We start from the raw sequence: 21360 nt of genomic DNA on the forward strand, positions 1-21360 counted from the left end.
TAAAGAGTATAATCTGACTGCGTCCTGTAAGGACTTTGATCGCTTCTCCCAATAATCATGCTTGTCAGAAAAAGGGGTGGGAGTGGGGTCAGAATCACTCACCGCCAGTCACAAGTTCTGCCGAAAGAGCCGATGTTATGATCTGCTAATTATGTTGCCGCAATTAAGAAGTTGGGGCTGATGGCTCAGAGCTTCCAATCCATAAAGATCGGCAGCTAGTTTAGCTGAAATGCTACATCCTGTGACCTGTTTTTAATTGACTTCCCTCCTCCCAAGTCTTCAAAGCAGGGCCCTGCCAAAGCCACCAAGCTCTGACTTTGAAGCTCCCTTGAAAAAGAGAGAGAGAGAAAAAAATAAAGGCCAAAAGTCAAGGGCTTTCAACCACATATGTTTTAGGCCAAATTTACAAATGTCTTTTTTTTTTTTTTTTTTTTTTACACAAATGTCTTTTTTTTTTTTTTTTAAGTTTCTCAGAAGGGTACTTTTAGTGAGTTCTTTGATCTGGAAAAACAAAACAAAACAAAAAAGAAACCGAGACATGCCATATTGATCACGTTTAAAAAAATCATATTTAACAATTGGTGTAAAAAAAAAACAATTGGTGTAGTTACAAGTGTCTGCTTTTCTAATATTTTTCTGATGATTGAAGTTTAACATTTCTGGTACGTATGGAATAGCAGATCAGCTCCCTTTTTTCCCTTTGAAATACCTCTTCTGTAGTGTAAGTAGCACATAATGGCTGAGGGCTGGTTCTCTTGGGCAACCTTTGCTGAACCCCGTGGACGGCCACGTGACTCACGGTTCTGTGAGGTGCCGTCCATGAGTTCATGGTCTGTGCTCAGGGAACACATCATTGTCTATAACCACCTTTAGTTATATTACTTATGTTACAGAAATAAAATCCTGGTAATTTGATGTTAATCGATTATTTGCCAAGATCAGACACCTCTGAAGAAGATTTGCAAATGTCTGGAAGAAAACAAGGTATCCCAGCCCATTTTATATGAATCTTTTGGTAACAGATTCAGGTAAGTGTTTAGAACATTAAAAAAAAGGAGGTGGTGGGGGGAAGCTCCTTGAAAGTGCCAGCAGTACTTGCAAAGACTGTTTCTTTGGGCCTAGAATACACTACAGCCCATTTAGTTTGGTTCCTGTTCACGGATGTCCAAGTCAAAGCTAGCTCCGTTTTTTTTGTATTGGCATCCCCTTGTCATTTTGGCAGTATCAAATGCCTTGGGTTCTTTATAGGACAGCAGTTTGTATTTGTATAATGCTTTTCCACTTAGAACTCCCCAACCCCATCCCTGCCCAGTATAAAATCATTCAACCCCACCCCAATCCTATAAGGCAAGTACTATTGTTACCTCTATTTTAGAGATGTAGAGACCTAGGTTCACAGAGATTTACTAAGTTTTAGTAAGTGAACCAAGACCAGGTCTTCTGATCCCTGGTCTTTGTACCCACTGTGTGCATCTCTTCTCTCAATGCATCAAGGCTTAATGTCCTAAAGGGTTTTGGGGTGGGGGGGAGCAGTGTTTAACCCATGACTCTGTGTCAATACTCTAGTCAGAATCCTACATGCTCTTTATTTTGGGAAACTTGCAAGACCCTTATCACCTAAAAGGACCTGTTGGCATTCAAAATCATTCATTCATCACTTTTTTGAAGCACTGTTGTTTACCAGACTCGATTTTAGCCATGAGGATACCTCAAGCAAACACAACCAATCTGTCTGTCCTTCTTGGGTAGGAGGGGAAATAGAAAATAGGTGTGTAACAAAAATACTTCCTGGGATGCCTGAATGGCTCAGCGGTTAAGCATCTGCCTTCAGCTTAGGTTGTGATCCCGGGGTCCTGGGATTGTGTCCCACATCGGGCTCCCCATGAGAAGCCTGCTTCTCCCTCTGCCTGTATCTCTGCCTCATTCACGTCTCATGAATAAATGTCTCTGAATAAATGTCTGCCTCATTCATGTCTCATGAATTTATTCATGTCTCATGAATAAATAAATAAATCTTTAAAGGAAAAAATACTTTCTGATAGCTATCAGCATTTTGGAGAAAGTGGAGGAAGGGAATATGTTGAAGACTGACTGGGGGTGGTGATTGGAGGTGGTGTCTTAGGTGGTGTGGGAGGTAGTTTTGTAGTAGGGTGTTCCTTGTCAGCCTGCTCCCAAACACTCAAATGAATGTGTTTTATAAATTATTTGCTGGTCAGCATGTGGATTCAGCCTATGTATTGCATGAGATCTTCCAGAGAGAATGGTTTTCATTTTACAGATAAAAACTAAGAGAGAGGGGTACCTGGGTGGCTCAGTCAGTTAAGCATCCGCCTTCCGCTCAGGATCTCAGAGTCCTGGGATGGAGTCCCGCAGGGGGCTCTCTGCTCAGCTGGGATCCTGCTTCTCTCTCTTCCTCTCCCTCTGTGCTCTCTCCCTCTCTCTCTCAAATAAATAAATAAAATCTTTTAAAACAAAACAAAACAAAGAGAGAAAGAAGTCAAGGCACTTGGTCAGGGTCATGCAGATGATTCCTGTGCGATTAGAGCCACATTCTAGGTTTCCTGACAACCACAATAGAGATCCTTCCATCACACCGGACAGCATTTATCCACAAGTGCCTGTGGGTCCTTCCTCACTTAGGCCAAAGGCCGGGGAGAGCTAAGCAGAGAGACAAGCATTGTTATCCCTCGTATGCTCAGGGTCACGTTCCCTGACAGCACGCTCACCCTGAGCATGCTAGCGTGGATGTAACCTAATTGTAAGCTTCCAGACTATTGGTTAGAAGAGAAGGAAGCAACCGGATTTTAGGCACAGCTACAAAGACTTCACTTGTGTGTGGCCATCAGGTGTGGATTTTCCAGGCCTCTGAGGACCTCTGCGCTGTGGCCATTCTTTGTGGACAACTGCAGACAAAGGGCTTGGCAAGGCCAGTGGTTCTCAGGCTGTGTATGCCATGGAAAGCCAGCCAGGTCAGCTGAGACCGAAACAGTCAGTGGGTCGGATGCCAGGATTTCACCTCTCTGTGTCTGTGGCGGAGACCTGGAAACAAACTGGCCTCAAACAAAGCCTCTCGGCCACATGTGCTAGACCCAGGCCACCCTCACAGCCTGCTGTTTCAGGCTGTTTCGTCATCTTTGGCTCTAATGTTGGAAAAGTGCTTTCATGTAATTGAAACAGTGAGACATTTTATTTTCTCACGATAGAAAGAATGCGTGTTCCCTGCAGGCAATTGAGGAATGATCGAGGACCACAAGACATTTACATCACTTGGGGCTTCTGGGAGGCTCAGGGGCTCAGTCCATTAAAAGTCTGCCTTCGGCTCAGGTCATGATCCTGGGGTCCTGGGATGGAGTCCCACGTCGGGCTTCCTGCCCAGCAAGGAGTCTGCTTCTGTCTCCCTCTCCCTTTGCTCCTTCCTACCACTGGTTCTCTCTCTCAAATCAATAAATAAAATCTTAAAAAAAAAAAAAAAGAAAATTTACATCCTTTGTCCTCACCCGATCACCTGACAGCCCTCGTTCATAAATGCAAAGTAAAGTCCTAGTCTGTCTTTTTAGAACTTAAAATACGCTTCTAAAAATAATTTTAAAAATGGGCTCATCCTGTAAATTGCTTTGCAACTGGCTAATTTTTTATTTTTCTTAATGCTATCAGAATACATCTGAATTTTTATTGCCTGCCTGCTACAGCTCAGCTACAAAAGTTCTGTGAAATAGCTGCTACAATTCCTATTTTATAGCCAAAGAAATGAGGGTTCTGAGATTATTCTTCCTCTCCATTCTCTCATGAGATAACCTCATTCCTGGCTAGGTCTCATGGTTCATTTGTTAGCTCTAGTTCCAAATCTTCTTGTCAGCCCTGACCTTTCCTCTTGGCCTTAGATTTTTATATCCAGTTGCTTTCTTGACATCTCAATTGGATCTCAGAGGTGCTTAGGACTCAACCCTTCCAAAATTGTGCACAGGTAGTCAGCATGGTGATGTATGAGGGCCTGCACCTCTGTCATCTCCAACCTTGGTCTGGGATCCCGACTTAGCCCATCACCAGCAGGGCACCCTTGACTTTCTTGAACTTATTTGCTCCACAGCAGCTGGAGGATCTTTTCAGAATGCAAATCCAATTATGCCATCACCAGCTTCTAGCACTTGAATGACTTTGGCCTGCTCTTCAGGTGAAGACCAAGATCCTTCACCCAGCCTCCATGTTCTGCTGGCCTCCCTGTCTGGCCCCAGTTCATGCCTGTTCCTCATGTTCTGCTCTTCCATCACACAGACGTTCCTGTGGTTTGCTTAACTAAGCCTCAGTGGGCATTTTGGACTTGTTCCTTCTGCTGGAATGTCCTTGCTGTCTCACCCCCACCCCCAAATCTTCATTGGCCCCAGAATTCCTACTTTGCCTTTCAATGCCAGCCCCATCACACCATCTTGAGATAAGACTTCCTTGATCCACTGTGACCACATCAGTTTTCTTGTATCGTTCACTGTGTTAGCACAGTGCCCCTCTTCTCTGTAGCTCTTACTGTAGCTGTAAATTCATTTGTAGGATTCTCTGATTAAAGACTGTAATGCTGTTTAGGATGTAAGCTCCATGGGGGAGGGGCCATACCTGTTTGTGTCCACCATTATATCTTTTTTATCCCCTTAATCTTAATTTTTAACAATTTTTTAAGGATTTTGTTTTGTTTGTTTTGTTTTTAAGTAATCTCTCCACCCAACGTGAGGCTCCAACTTACAACCCTCAGATCAAGAGTTGTATGCTCTATTGACTGAGCCAGCCAGGCGCTCCCTACCAATACACCTTTATTGCATAAAGCACTGACTGGCACATTTCGTCATTAACCATGTGTTGAGTGAATGAGCTGTATAACTCATCAAGATTTACTCAGCTAAAGGGGCTAAGCCTGAATGGAATCCACCATTTGTCCTATGATGTGGTGATATCAGGAGGGCATAGAGCATTAAACGTATTTATGTGAAATATAGCATGCTATCCTCCAATGTTCAGGACCATTTCCAAGATCTCTGAACCTACCTGTGTCCGCTTCAACCATCCATCCCTACCTACCTGCCTACAGAAAGGGAAGCATTCGCATTGTTCGCCAAAGAGTATTTCACTGTTATAGCATTGTTTCTATTCATACATTTTGAGGTATACACATCCCTTGATTCATAGCTAAGCCTCGGGTTAGACCCTAGGGAGGAAAGCAAAGAAGAAAGCGTGCTTTAGGACAACATATAGAGAGGCATGAGGGCAGAAGCCAAGGGACAGTGGTGGCAAAGTCAGGTTTCACAGGGTTGGGATGGTATGAATGAAGAGGAGAGAGGAACTACAGACTATATGAACTGGAAGAGATCCCAGAAACCCTCTCATTGAGCCTTCTAATTTTGCTGACTTCTTTGTTGTGGTCACGTTCACATGTTTAGCTCTTGGGAGCTCCAGACTAAACCTCATACATCTTCCTCATAGAGAATAAAAGTCCCAAATACTTCTATGTTAGCACATCAACAAGTCCTAACTGAACGTTCACCATAGAGCTCCATATATTTAGTATGGGGAGTGTTGGGAAAAGCTAGTGAATGAATAGCCACAATCAACAATAATAGTCATAATGAGAGCAGTATTTTGTGTTAATATGATGCTTTACCATTTGCAAATTACCTTTGTGTGCTGCCTATCATGCGAGCCTCACAAAAGCGTTGCAGTAGACTGGGCACGATTCTGCATTGGAGGAAAGATTGCATGACTTGTCCAAAGCCACAGGTCCACGAAATGGCAGAGCTTGGCCCCAAATTCAGATCCCCAGACTCCAAGCTTCGTGACTGTTCCGTTGCTTCTTGGTGCCTCTCGTATGTTAAGTGTAAAAACATACACAGCAGTTCTCCAAAATCTCTGTGACGTCCCCCGCAGAGGTGAAGGCTTGCCTTCCAAGTGTAAGAACACGCGAGGAAAAACACAGAACCTGATCTAAAGCCACCGTAACCTCACTTAGGCTCAGCCTGACTCTCACCATGAGGCAGGATGTCAGGGCTCATGGGGGGTGGCGGGCAGCAATGCTATGCCAGGTTCAGCAGGGAGCACTGGATTAGGATTCTCATTGTGAAGATGTACTGAGCCCATCACATGCATTCCTTTCACACTTGAGAGGATTGGAATCTATTTCTATTTGCAAACACATCTACCTTGATACAAAAATCATAAAAAAGCAGAAATGTTATTTCTTTGAAAATAATTCACTGTTATCCTTCCATTTCAATCATTTGGTGAGTTTTGAATGTATTTTTTTTCCCCAAAGTCCCTGAAAAGGTGTTCCCCCCTCCCTCTTTTAAGCAGCTTGCCTTTTCTTTCCTTCTCTTGATGTGACGTAAGTACATGTTTTGCTTCTGTCTGCTATTCCAGCTGGTAACCTGCAGGTAGTTGGATGAAAGAGGCTTTCTCTCAACTCAGGCAGTGCCCCACATCCCACCCCAAACACAGATACACACACACACACACATACACAAACACTCTGGATTACAATAGTTTGACGTACAGGATGCTCTGCAGAAAGAGGGCAGTTCACTCCTACCCATGGTCCCGTGTGGGCCGGCTCAGGGAAATGAAATTGGCTGCTCTCCGTGCAAATCAGCATCCCGGAAGGGGAAGGTCTGGGTCAAGAGGAAGGAATATTCCATCCTGAGGAAGAAAGATTAGGTTTACTTGGTAGGAGCTCTTGAGGAGAGCTTCCAAATTTACAATGCACTGCAGCTCTTAATTTAGCATGCTCTCAGCCTGAGATTACTAATCTGTATTTAGAAGAAAGGCACATTCATTATTGTTATTAAGCAATCTAATTTTAGAACTATTACTAGAATAAAACTCAGGAATATGATAATATTTAACTAGAAATGTGACTAATAAAGCTCCCCATATTTCCACATTTAGCTACTGAAGACTGTAATTAAACGTAAATAGTGCAACAAGGAAACTTCTTTTGGGTGCCATGGTAAAGAAGGAATTGCTTTTAGCCAGCACTGTTTGGCTGAATGAGCTTCTGAAGTGACAGATTGCTTCTTCAGATTTGGTCACATCATTTAGATGAGAGACTATAGGCGTGTGTGTGTGTGTGTGTGTGTGTGTGTGTGTGTGTGTGTCAGGCAGAGACCAGATGTCACTCCTAGTTATCACAGGACATTTGTGACCACCTCAGTACAGATCAACAGGGAACTACTTTGGATGGTGATGACAGAGGGTTCGGGGCACAGATGACACATGGAGGCTAAGTAGCTCAGCCTTCACTCACATGTGGTGTATCATATACAGTTTGTTACCATTTTATTTATTTATTTTTTATTTTTTTTATTTTTATTTTTATTTATTTTTTTTAGTTTGTTACCATTTTAAATTTCCCTTCCTCTTTTTTTATACCTCCTCTCTCTCTCTCTCTCTCTTTATTTCTCTCTCTGCCTACTTACTTTTGCCTTCTGGCTAAGACTTCTAAAACAGTGAGAGTTAAGGATGATGATTTTAGTTATGTTTGCCTTCTTGAATTTGATAAGAAAACTTATGGTTTGCATTGAATCAGATGCCACTTGAGTGTTTTATGTTTGTCTTCTCTCTGTCTCAGAAAGTCATGACATTTGCTGCTAGACCCCAAAGAGCCCTCTGGAATGAGGGGACCTTTAAGATCTTTATGATTTAAGATCCATATGGTTCAGCTCCCAGCCTTACCTTCCTCAGGCCTGCCTAGCTATGTCTGCATGTCCAGGACCAGTTCCTGACCTGAGTCAGGAGACTTTTGGGAGGCTAGCCTGACATGCTGGGGTGAATATTAAGTTGTCTTTAAATGTCAATACCTCACTGAACTTACGTTCTGGCTCCGACATACAGATTTCTGCCCTATCCCCAAGACTTGGTCTTTACTCTGTACTGAGTTCTAGCTAATAAGTGAATCTTTGAGCTTCTGTCTCTATAAATCGCCTATGACAAGCAGTGGTCAATATAGTGGCTCTGGACCAGAGTGCCTGGGTTCAAATCCTCGTTTTTCTACTTATTGGCTGTTTGAACTTAGGCAAGTTTTTGGTGCATCCTCACTTGTCAAATTAGGATAATGGCAGTACTTGTCTCACAAGGATGTTGTGAGCTTTAAATTAAATAATACATAGGAAGACCAGAGAAACATGCTTGGCGCATAGTATGGTGTTCACTAAGAATATGTAGTTGTCATCGCCAGTGGAAAATGTACCAGTACTATTACCTATTTTGAATTGTAGCTGAGTTCCTTCTGTCAACCCTCTCTCAGGTCTGGTTGTCCACTGTGTGACTTTATCTGGGTGGTTAGGGATCTGCTACCCGCTGTTAGACTCACCTTGGCAGGACACTGCATTACCACGTATTGTCCATTGGAGAAACGAGTATTTAAAACTACCTAAACCATCATACTGCCCGACCTCAGGTCACATAAAACCATGGTACTTAATTGATTTGTTTGGTTACATATCCATTTAACCTAAGATCCAGCATTAACACTGTGCCAGGACATAAAATAAATATGAAATAATGTATGACATGGCCACTGCTCTTGATGCGCTTAACACTTGAGTTGAAAAGACAGATATTGTGATTACTAGAGGACAAGTGATGAATGGACAGCCCAGGGGGGAAGTGAGATCTGAGTTGACGCCTGCAATTTTAAAATAGGGTATAATGACTTTTAAATTCTTTTTCTAGAGTCCATGAACAAAAGTATTTGCTCCCCACTTCTTTTAATTAGCTGAGTGCCAACACTTTCTTTTTCTCTTGATCTGAAGAAGGAGGAGGGCATGCCAGTTGGGGTACTAACATTTCAGTAGATTCCAGTTCGGCAATATTATTTACAACTAATGTCATGAACTCAATTGACTCATTCTGCTCTTCCTGTACTATTTTCCAAATTTTCTTTTATCTGTCTGTTACCTGCACTGTTATTTACTTACGAGTGTTAAGTTCCTGTCTTTTTATTTAAATAACTTATTAAAATTTTATCACTACCTTAAATAGAAAAGCAGTATATCTTGACATAACAAAGGAAACACAGAACTCTTTAAATTTTTAAGTTAGCCATGAAGGCCATCTCAAATTGGCTCATGTAGCACCCCTGGGAATCTCTGGCCTTCCCATTCTGATGCCCCTTTGGAAAGGAGCCCTGGACAGTGAGTTCATTGAGGTCTGTTCCAATACTGCTTGACAGTTGCCCTCCGTCCATTCTACTTACCTGTCATCACTCTGGTCCTTACTTTATTTTCTTCATAACATGTATTCTTTACTAAAATTGTATTGTTAATTTGTTTCCTAGCCTATTGTGTGTCTCATGACTTATAAACTGCAAGAGAGCAAGGACTCTGTCTTATTCACTGCTGCTCCCCAGGGCTCCACGTACATTGGCACCGAGTAGCCCGGCTTTCATACCTCTATACTGAGAAACTGCTATGATGTACAAAACTGGGTTTAGGTAACATAACCCTGCTTGCTAGATCAGCACTATATGACCCGATGTTTTTCCTTTTTGTGTCTCTGAAAGGTCCACTATGACTTTGGACTTTGACTACCCATGGGGGCTCACAAGATCCTTTTACTTCTCTGATCCTCTGCAAATCTTCAGAACTTTGGGCTCTACTTTCTTGCATTCATTTCTCTTGCTTTCTTAAAGTGAGCTTCCTGACACCAATTTCTTTCCTCCCTAGACCTCCCTTAACAGGGCTGGATTCCTCTGTTCAAATAGATCCCTGGCCTGCCCATCATTATGCTTCCATGTGACCAAAAAAAGCCAGACAGCATTTCTCTTACAGCAATTCAATCATCCTGGATGGAGTGCTTTAACATGTTCAAAATCAACTATAGGACAAAGACAAGTGCATTTGTCCATCTTTGCCAAGAGTAGGCTTAGCTGGAGGCTGAGGTATGTCCCTCAGTTTTAGTTCTTGGTATTTGTTGGTATTTTTCATTCTTAAGGCAATAAGTGTATGATCATCCGGAATGTTTTTCCCAGTAGATTTAGATGATATTAAATAGATTTGGATGAATTTTTATCCCTGTCTTTCAAATGTTTTGCTTGATGTTAATATATACCAATCAGAATTGTTTCAAGAGATAAGGTGACTGGTATCTGAGATAGAGAAATGTTGTATTTCCATCTATAGCGTGTCTGGTGGGCTCAGTCAGAAGAGCATGTGGATCATAATCACGGAGTCGTGAGTTTGAGCCCCACATTGGGTTTAGAGATTACTTAAATAAACTTTAAAAACAATTTCAAGGGCACCTGGGTGGCTCACTTGGTTAAGTGTCTGTCTTCAGCTCAGGTCATGATCCTGGGGTCCTGGGATCTGGCTCCTTGGTCAGCCAGGAGTCTGTTTCTGTCTTTCCTCATGCTCCTTCCACTGCTCAACCCTTCATGCTTCTCTCTCTCAAAAAAAAAAAAAAAAAACTTAAAAAAATTAAAGTATTTCCATCTAGTTTTTTATTCTTCAACAACGTTTCCCTGCTTTATTAGATAATGGTAAGTCAAGGGGGTGAAAACACACACCTATTTCCTCTGACAAATCCAATGCCCGTTAAGGCTGGTTGATTGGTGAAAACACACACCTATTTCCTCTGACAAACCCAATGCCCGTTAAGGCTGGTTGATTAAAGGAACCATACTTCTTGGTGATAAATGACTCAAAGTCCACGATATAAGGCTAATGCACTTTCAGTGAAATCCTTCATGTTGTGGAAGGGGAAACAAGGTTACAAATTTGAGAGTGATAAAAATGATTAGTATTGGATACGATGTCTCATCAGTGACACAGGAAGTTAATTAGTTATTTTTAATATGGTGACTGAGCTGATCCCCATAGGAACAGTGCTTATGATTTCGTAAATGAAAAATATTTTTACAAGGGCTGAGAGACTTCCTGGTTTGGTTAAAGTTAGGAGGAAAACATGCCGAGTGGTTAAACTGATTGTAGACAAAGATGATTCATCTTAAAGTTGCTTTATTTTGATAAAATAAGTCACATGCAGTATTTGAAGGATCTTAGACCTGCATCTGTTGAAAATGGGGCCTTTCTAACTCAATACTAATTGTCAATGACATCAAGTCATATTACCTTCTTCAAGCACACAAAGCATTTGCTCTGTGGGAATAAGTTCAAATTGTGATGGTAACAGACCTAAGCTACAAAGATATTCTTTAATGCACCGAGGGCATATTTTATTAGCAAATCCTTGTGCGGTCCTAAGGCATTGATTGTTATAATTTGCTTAAGGGCCTAACTTGTTTTGAGAGAGTCATTCACAAACTGGCAGGATTTGGCTGATTATAGAAAAGAACAGCCCTCACGACAAAAGTGAAAAATGCTAGTGTACTGAGACAGAGAAGCCCAGGGTCAGAAAAGGGCCAGTGTGATTCCCAAAGGCAAACTGTCCAGATAGAAGCTGAGGAATCACCTAAACAGTGGCGAGACATAAGACAAAGCGATTTGCATAGCGCTTCCTGTACCTGTTTCCTTGATTTTATTTTTATTATTTTTATTTTAAAGATTTTATTTATTTATTCATGACAGACACACACACACACAGAGAGAGAGAGAGAGAGAGAGAGAGAGAGAGAGGCAGAGACACAGTCAGAGGGAGAAGCAGGCTCCATGCAGGGAGCCCGACATGGGACTCGATCCGGGGTCTCCAGGATCACACCCTGGGCCAAAGGCGGCTCCAAACCATTGGGCCACCGGGGCTGCCCTTTATTTTATTTTTTTACACAAGTCAACGGGTTCAAAATGGTTAAGTGATTGGACCAAGATGACTAATGATAATATTCACTTATTGATATCCTATGACATCCGGTGACTCTGCTCCATGCTGCACAAGCATTCTCTGACTTGATGCTTGCAGGAATCTTTCAGAGGTACTTTTATTGTCTGTGGTTTAAAAAGGAAGATATTAATCTGAAAAGGAGCTTCAGGACACTTGTCCATGGTGGCACGGAAGGGCTGGCGCTGGTGGAGTCAGGATGGGAACCTGGGGACACTGAGCTCAGAGGTGGAGCTGCTGGTCCCACATCACCAAGGGAGGTCTTGAAGCTTAGTGCTCAATACCGAAGCCAGATGTTCCATCTCCACTTGCACCTCCTCATCCCTTCTTCCCTCTAGTAGATAGCATTTCAGCATTCATGGCTTATGGCTTTTTTAAAAGAAATTTGTGTGTGTGTGTGTTTTATAGTAGATATTTATTTTTTAGCACAATTGTAAGCTTATAGAAAAATTGAGCAGAAATGCAGGGAGTTCCCATTTACCTCTCCTCTTCCCACAGTTACTGTTAACATCTTATATTAGTGTGGTATACTTTTTTTTGTTTAAATAGGCTCCATGCCCAACAAGGAGCTTGGTCTCACGACCCTGAGAACAAAAGTCACATATGCTACCAAGTGAGCCAGCCAGGTCCCCCAGTGTGGGGTATACTTTGATGAACAAATACTGATACAGTATTAGAGTTCATAGTTTACATTAGGGTTCACCCTTTGTGTTATGAACTCTTTGGGTTTTGGCAAGTGTGTGATGTCATGTGTCCACCATTATAGTATCACAGAGAACAGTTTCTCTTCCCTAAACGTCCCCCTGCATCTCACCTATCCATCGCCTACTCCCCACCTGCCCTGCCATGACCCTGACAGCCACTGATATGTTTACTATCTCTGTAGTTTTGCCATTTGCAGAACATCATATAGTTGGAATTAGATGATACATAGTCTTTTCAGACAGGTTTTTTTTTTTTTTTTTTTTTTACTTAGCAATATGTGTCACTCCATGCTTTTTTCTGGCAAGAAAGCTCATTTTATTTTTAGCAGTGAATAATATTCCTTTGTCTGGATATACTACAATTTATTTATCCATTAATCTACTGAAGGACATCTTGATTGCTTCCAAGTTTGGGCGATTATGAATAATAGTGCTGTAAACACCTGTGTGCAGGTTTTTTTTTTTTTAAAGATTTATTAATTTATTCATGAATGACACAGAGAGAGAGAGATCGAGAGAGGCAGAGACACAGGCAGAGGGAGAAGCAGGCTCCCTGCAGGGAGCCTGATGCAGGATCTGATCCCAGATTCCGGGATCACGCCCTGAGCTGAAGGCAGACGCTCAACCACTGAGCCACCCAGGCATCCCTGTGTGCAGGTTTTGTTTGGATACATTTTCAACTCACTTGAGTAAATACCAAGCAGCATGATTTATGGATTCTATGGTAAAAGTATGTTTAGTTTTACAATAAGCTACCTGGTTATCTTCTAAAGTGTCTGTATCATTTGCTTTGCCACCAGCAATGAATGAGAGCGCCTGTTGCTCCACATCCTCACCAGCAAGGAGTGTTGTCAGTGTTTTGGATTTTAACCATTCTAGTGGGTGTGTGGTGGTATCTAGTTTTGTAATTCACAGTTCCCTGATGACATGTAGTGTTGAGAATCTTTTCATATTTTTGTCATCCGTATATTACCTTTGGTGAGGTGTCTAGATCTTTTGTCCATTTTTTAATAGGGTTACTTATTTTCTTATTGTTGAATTTTAAGATTTCTTTGTATATTTTGAATAATAGTCCTATACATATGTGTCTTTTGTAAATATTTTCTTTCATAATTCTTTAAAGATTTTATTTATTTATATTTATTTATATTATTTATATATTTAAGAGAAAACAAGAATGGTGGGAGGGCAGAGGGAGAGGGAGAAGCAGGCTCTCTGCTGAGCAGGGAGCCCTACATGGGGCTTGATCCAAGGACCTTGGAATCATGACCTGAGCTGAAGGCAGACACTTAACTGACTGAGCCATCCAGGCACCCCTTAATTCTATGTATTTTTTTTTAAGATTTATTTATTTACTCATGAGAAACACACAGAGAGAGACACACAGACAGACACACAAGCAGAGAGAGAAGCAGGTTCCCTGTGGAGCCTGATGTGGGACTCGATCCCAGGACCTCGGGATCACAACCTGAGCCAAAGGCAGAAGCTCAACCACTGAACCACCCAGGTGTCCCTAAGTCTATGTTTTTTTTTTTTTTTTAATTTATGTATGATAGTCACAGAGAGAGAGAGAGGCAGAGACACAGGCAGAGGGAGAAGCAGGCTCCATATACCGGGAGCCTGATGTGGGATTCGATCCTGGGTCTCCAGGATCGTGCCCTGGGCCAAAGGCAGGCGCCAAACCACTGCGCCACCCAGGGATCCCTAATTCTATGTTTTGAGGCAGTTGTTGATTTGGGACACCTGGCTAGCTTGGTCAGTGATGTATTTCTCTCTCTCTCTCTTTTTTTTTTTTTTTTTTTGAGAGCGAGCAAGAGAGGTGGTGTGTGCAGGGGGAGGGCAGAGGGAGAAGGAGAGAGATACTTAAGCAGGCTCTACATCTAGCACAGAGCCTGATGTGGGGCTCAATCTTATGACCCTGAGATCATGATGTGAGCTAAAATCAAGAGTTGGCCACCTAACTGACTGAGCCACCCAGGTGCCTCAGTAGACTATCAACTCTTGATCTGTGGTTGTGATTTTGAGCCTCATGTTGGGTATAGAGACTGCTTAAAAAATTAATTTAAAATGAATGAATGAACGGTTGTTGATTCAACTTAACTGTTTGAATCCTGAGAAAGTGGAAGACTAATTCTGGACATGACATCAAATTAAAGCTCCTATTATTAATGCATTGTTTCAAGGAAAATATTTAAGCAGTGTATAGTCATGGTAAAATCATGTTGCTTCTAGCCAGTTGTCTTCTAAAGTCAGTTCCCCTGAAACATTCATCCTGTGAGGATGTCAAAGTGCTCTCGTACACAAGTTTGTGAAGAGTCGGATTCACTACAACTGGACAGATTTCTTAGCTGCAGCCTGCCCGAGAGCCTTTAGGCTGATGTCCATTGTGACAGAGAGAGGGAAATGGTATGTAACCTTTCCCAACACTGTTCAGCCCTGGAACCCTTATGTCTGGAAGTGGTGGGTATATTAGAGTTCTCCAGAACTCTAATACAGGTCCAGGTGGAGATAAATGTATTCAAGCTCCTGGAATTGGCTCACAGTGATGGAAGCTGTCTGCCATATGCAAGCGGAAGACCCAGGAAAGCCAGTGTTGTCATTCAGTCCCAATCCAAAGGCCTGAGAACCAGGAGTGCTAGGATCTCAGGGCGAGAGAGTTCTTTCTTTGCTCACCCACGTAGTAGAGCGTGTGTGTCTGAGGGCCAGAAGCGAGTCTCACTCAGTTTGCTTTTCCTGTACCTCGTCCAAGGGTCTCTGCCAGGGAGGAGTTTTTAAGATTCCAACATTGTATATTGGCTCCATATTCTCTGTTTTCTTTTACCCATGTGGCACCGTTAGTCATTTCCACTTGAAAATTAAAAGGGGACCAAGATGATATGAGAAAAAGAGCCTGAGTCAGAGGGACATTTGGACAGGTTTCCCTTTAGCCTCAGCTGAGCACAGAGGCAGATCATGCATGGTCCATCAGGGTTCCATCGTCACCGTAATGATCCCCATAGCCAGTGGCATAATTGATTGGGCCACTGAGAACATTATTGATCGTGGAAATGACCAGAGTAATTGGAGCAGCCAAATTGGATCTGTCTAGTAAAAGATGTGCCTGTTTGATGAGCGTTCTGGTGATTTGGTGATTTTTCTTTGTCACAGAATTCCAGCATTGGAAAGGGGCTTAGAGATCATCTGGCACCATATTCATATCCTGTAGATGAAGTATAGATTGAAGAGGGTTATATACAGGTCTTGATCCAGGAGACATGGTTAGTGATAGAAACACTAGTCCCATGGCTCCTTATTCCTTATCTTTCCAACAACATTCTAGTGCAAGTGAGTAGTGGGAGTGAGCTATAAGCCTCTGTTTTTATGTCATTGAGATTTTTCCCCATATGACTGAAGGGTAACCTAGCCCAGGCTGTCTGATCCTCTGTATGACTAGTTTATGAATGGTTGAATTCTATGGACACATAAGATCCCCTCAGAAGGATGATGTGGGAACAGCACCCAACTCTTACTACATGATCACTTGTTGACTGTTCATGTAGTAGGGGATGTGACTCTGTGTGTCTTATTGCTGTTGCTGTATTTAATTTTATGAATATTATATACCTTTCTTGAGAGTTAGGGCTTTTGGGGGGGATTTGTGGTTTGGGAATCTATTTTCTTTTCTTTCTTTTTTGGGGGGGATCTATTAGAGAATAACTGGCAGAGACAAGGAAAATAATGGAGAGCTAGAGATCTTGGTCATCAGCTCATAATTATGCACCATATTTTGGGTTGCAAAACTAAAGAAGAGGGTAGATTGAATCCCTCAATCACCTTTCATTTCCCTTTTTAATGATCAAATGGATAAGAATCCTAATACATTCAGGGATACCTGGCTGGGTCAGTCAGTAGAGGATGCAGCTCTTGATCTTGAGGTCATAACTTTGAGCCCCACATTGGGTATAGAGATTGCTTAAATAAAAACTTAAAAAAAAAGAATCCTAATCCATTCAAAGAATTTTTTAATAAAAGATTTTACTTATTTATTCATGAGAGACAGAGAGAGGCAGAGACACAGGCAGAGGGAGAAACAGATTCCCCATGGGGAGCCCGATGCAGGACTCAATCCCAGGACCCCAGGATCATAACCTGAACCAAAGGCAGATGCTCAACCACTGAGCTACCCAGGTGTTCCCATTCAAAGAATTTAATAATACACTTCAAGGTGGCTTTGGCAAAATAGACCTGATAGTATTTGAACGATGTACATTTCCCGCTGATAAGCTGTCTTGTGTTGTTTACTACAACAGCTCTTAGGTATAGACGTACGTATGGAGAAAAGGACAGAGAACTGGCTTGTGCCATTAAGGTGGCTGAGACTGGGTCCCACCAGGGAAAGAACCTCTTCTAGTCTAGACCCTGTTTTTAAGATACAATGGAAATGATGTCTGGATGATGGTGGGGGGCCCTCTACCCAACACCCAGTAGGATACCAGTTCTACCAAATCGGGTCTATTTGAATAGAAGGCAGGACTTTATTCTTGCTATTTTCTTAGGCTTACCAGAAACAATGACATTTTCTGAGAAGCTTAGTAACACTTGCAGAAGTTCCCGTAATTAGCTCAGACTCTGTAGACTCTGCTAACAATAACAAAGCTTTTGGAAACATCCCAGGAGCTGTTTGCCAGAAAGAACACCCTCCGTGCACCTTCTGATTCACATCTGACCATTCACCTTCCCAAATTCCACAGCCACTTCCCTTTCTACCCTTGCTTTTGCTTGTCCTCCTCCACCAGCTTGGGTTTCCCTTACTTCCTTTTCTACCTCATCCTGCGAGGTCAAGTTTAAATGCTCCTACTTTTATAATAAGTCTCCCTAAAAACGTTAAAACCCACAGTGACCTTAGACCCCAGCAATTCACTCCTGGCTATTGACCCAGTAGAAAGCCCCCAAAAGACTTGCACAAGAATGTTCAAAGTAGCTCTGTCCATAATAGCTGAAAATTGCCAACAACACAAATGTCTGTCAACAGAACTGAGCGTGGTACATTCCTACAACAGACCACCGCTCAACGAGACGAAGGAAGCAGCCACTGGTCTTTGTAACAAGTGGGTACTTTGTGCTGTATGAACGATGATGTCAGAACTATGTCAGAAATAAGGACGCACACGGCAATTTTCCATTTTTGCAAAATTGAAGAACACAGGCAATACTCATCTACGGTGAAATGGACTGGAACAGTGATTGGCCAGGGGGGCTGTGGAGATTGCCTGGAAAGGGCTGGGGAGAACTTGGTGAGATTATGACAATGAAAATGTCCTGGGTCCTGATGGGTGCATGGGCTACACGAACAGTTGCAGTCATGAAACATCAAACCAGAACACCTAAGATCTGTGTATTTTCCTGCATGTAAATTAAAATAAGGTAAAATAGAACCATGAAAGGAAACATACCACTTTTTCTAGCTCTTAATTTTGCTCATTTCCTATTACTTTGGGCATTAGGCTTTCCTGGTCACTTCTCTGTAAACTTACTGTCAGAGACAGGACAGTATCAGTTACACTCTCGTGTTTATTAGCATCATGGGTCTCACGTTCTCAGGTCTCATGATGCCTTTAAGGTATTAGTTTCCAAATCAAAGTGTTTCATATGTTAGACAGAAAAACAAGATATTTTGGGGTCCTTTGACCTTTTTTTGGTGCTTCTGATACCATGGGAAGGTGTTTTATTCACTTGTGAAGATTATTCCTGATTCCTATATAGTCTGGGACTCTGGGTGGCTCAGTAGTTGAGCGTCTGCCTTTGGCTCAGGTTGTGATCCTGAGGTCCTGGGATTGAGTCCCGCATCGGGCTTCTAGTGGGGAATCTGTTTCTCTCTCTGTCTGTGTCTCTGCCTCTCATGAATAAATAAATAAAATCTTCAAAAAACCCTCCACACATAATTTTCCTTTAAATCTCACTCTCGGAAAACTACTGACTCTCTTTCTCCTATGGAACTTCCAGATGGATTATTTCCCTTGACATGTCTCCCTCCCCCACTGAACTCGGAGCTCTCTTACAGGTGGGAAGTGTCTTACATCCATTTCCCTAGTGCCCCTTCCAGGAGCAGGAAAAAAGATAGAGGCATTCAATAATGTTTATTGAAAAAAAAAGAATAAATAGCACCATCTATATATTTCTTTCTCCCGTGGCTGGTGCAATGAACAAGGACTGCAATCAGAGGCCAGAACTTTGGAACATGTTGGTTTTGCAGATAGGGTTATCTATGCTCTGAAAGCCGTCTCCCTTCTCACGCCCTCCATCACTCTCACCCTCCACTCCCCATATGACTACCTGATGACTACATCCTTGTAGTGTAAGAGTTCCTATTAACTTCATACTAGAGGAGCCTTTGGAAAAAAAATATGCCATTACAAATTGGAAGCAATTTGAACCAAAAAAGTGATGACTTTTCAAACGAGATTACCGAGTGTTACACTTTGGCCTTTTACTTTATTGAAGGCAACGTTTTTCTACTGGGCTTCTCCAAACACAATATGTTCGGGCTGGCTTGGGTTTAAAATGTAATATTTAAAACAGCAACATGTCTGACAGATCCCAGCAATGAAATACGTCCATTTCTTTCAGCAAGGAGCAGAAGGCAACATGAGGCAGCTGCGAGAATTAATTCACCGCGAGAGTTGACATTTTCGAGCTGACTGCCTCTTAGAGAAAATGATGTCACCCTCTAGCAGCCTAATGACAGTCATCAGCCCGGGAGGACACATGCTAATAAGGTTCATTGCTCACCTGCTTTTCTTTTTGGTTTAGCCAGGGTGTCCTTGGATGCCCACGATTTGGCATTGTGTTCCTAGAATAATTTCTAAGCAGGACTGGAGTGTGAAACTCAGGGAATGATTTTTTTTTTCCTTGTCAGAAAATTGAATGAATAGGCTTCTACCTTCTTCCAGTGACTCCGAGCCCTATTTCTAGTTTGTTCATGAAGAACCAGATTCTGGTTGACTTTTCTTTTGTTGGTGTTAAAACCAGTGTTTACACTGGAAAAGGCCATTGCTTCACGAGGCTGGGTTGCCCTGATGTAAAGAAGAAGAGGTGAGGGAGCATGGTTGAGCATCTGCAGTGGTTGAGCATCTGCATTTGGCTCAGGTCATGATCCCAGGATCGAGTCCCGTATCAGACTCCCCACGGGGAGCCTGCTTCCCCTTCTGCCTCTCTCTGTGTCTCTCATGAAAAAATAAAATCTTAAAAAAAGAGAGAGAGGTGAGATGAAAATCTAAAATTTCAGGGCACCTGGGTGGCACAGCCAGTTACCCGTTTGACTCTTGGTTGTGATCTCAGTTGTGAGATTGAGCCCCTGGTCAGGCTCTGACCTTTGTGAGGAGTCTATTTGGGTTTCTCTCTCTTACTCTCCCTCTGTCCCTCCTCCCTACTCTCTCTTTCTCTAAAATAAATACATAAATCTTTTTTAAAGATCTAAAATTTCATTCTCAGCCATTAAGAACTTTGAATCTGAAATTTCTAGAATACCTGGTGTAGATGTCCTGGATCTGGCTTTACTCCTGGATAAAACTAGGGGTTTTAAAGGAGTTTCAAGATGAATTTCTCTGGATCAGATAAGAAGAGGGGAACTAGCAGTGCTGGCAGCTCATCTACACCTCTCTGATGAGGGCTTTCCATGCTGGTGTCAGGACTCATCTAAAAAAAGACACCTGTTAGATTCTGAAGCCCTGCAGCCTTTGTCTCTCCCCTGATACAGCACCAGTCTAGCCTCTTCTGAGCAATTATGCATGGGGACATGCTGATGACGTATCCAATGGCACCTACACATCTCTTTTTCCAGCAAGGCCCACTGGATGCCTTTCAATTGAGAACTGTCCTGAACAGATACAGTGGTTGGCAAGGGGCTAAATAAAAGAAGTGAGCCATGGATTTTGGAGGAAGTCAGTGAGTTGCAGATACAGGAGGACTATGGTGCTTACTACTGAGGAGCTTTCCTTTTGCCTTACCTTTGGCCTCCTGGTCTAGCTGGAGATGAGCTTCTGGAAACAGAAGATGAATGCTTGAGAGTTAGACATTCAGACCCACTTGACAGGAGGAAAAATCTATGTGCTTAGCAATGGAAGTGGTTCAGACCATTTCAGGGGCTGTCTACACCAGAGGGCAGGCTGGTCACTTACCACATCAAAGATCAGTGGTGTTTCATTGGTAATGTAGTGAAAAAGTAGGTCTTGGTTGAATCTGGAAGCATAGATCCAATAAATTTAATAAATTCGATAGCTTATAACCTCTGGATCCGATGTCTGACATCCTTTGAAGTGGCTGTGTGTGGATTTAATTTGGTGAACACTCAATTAGCATTGACTCTGTGGAAGGGCTCTTCCAGGCTCTGGGGCCTGGAGAAAAGGAAGGACAGCCTGCCCCTGGTGTATGATCATATGAACAAAAATAACTTACATTTCAGAAGGCACATGTCACATGTACTTAATTCTCACAGCAAACTTCTGAGTTGGGCATTATTATTAGTAGTAGTTAACACATCTTTCCCTCAATATAAGCTTTGTCTTTTTTTTTTTTAAAGATTTTTTTATTTATTTGAGAGAGAGAGAGAGAGAGAGTACGAGCAGGGAGGAAGGGTCGAGGGAGGGGGAGAGGCAGACTCTCCACTGAGCAGGGAGCCCCATGTGGGACTTAATCCCAGGACCCTGAGATCATGACCTGAGCCGAAGGCAGACACTTAACCCACTGAGCCACCCAGGTGCCCCTAAGCTGTGTCTTTTGCTTGTGCGTTGGTTTCTTTTCTATAAAATGGGTCTGTTAGATTAATAATGATAATCACAATAATTAACATTTATGGAGGATATAGCTTTGCCAA

This window comes from Canis aureus, chromosome 10 (assembly GCF_053574225.1).
Source record: "Canis aureus isolate CA01 chromosome 10, VMU_Caureus_v.1.0, whole genome shotgun sequence".
NCBI classification, from domain to species: domain Eukaryota; kingdom Metazoa; phylum Chordata; class Mammalia; order Carnivora; family Canidae; genus Canis; species Canis aureus.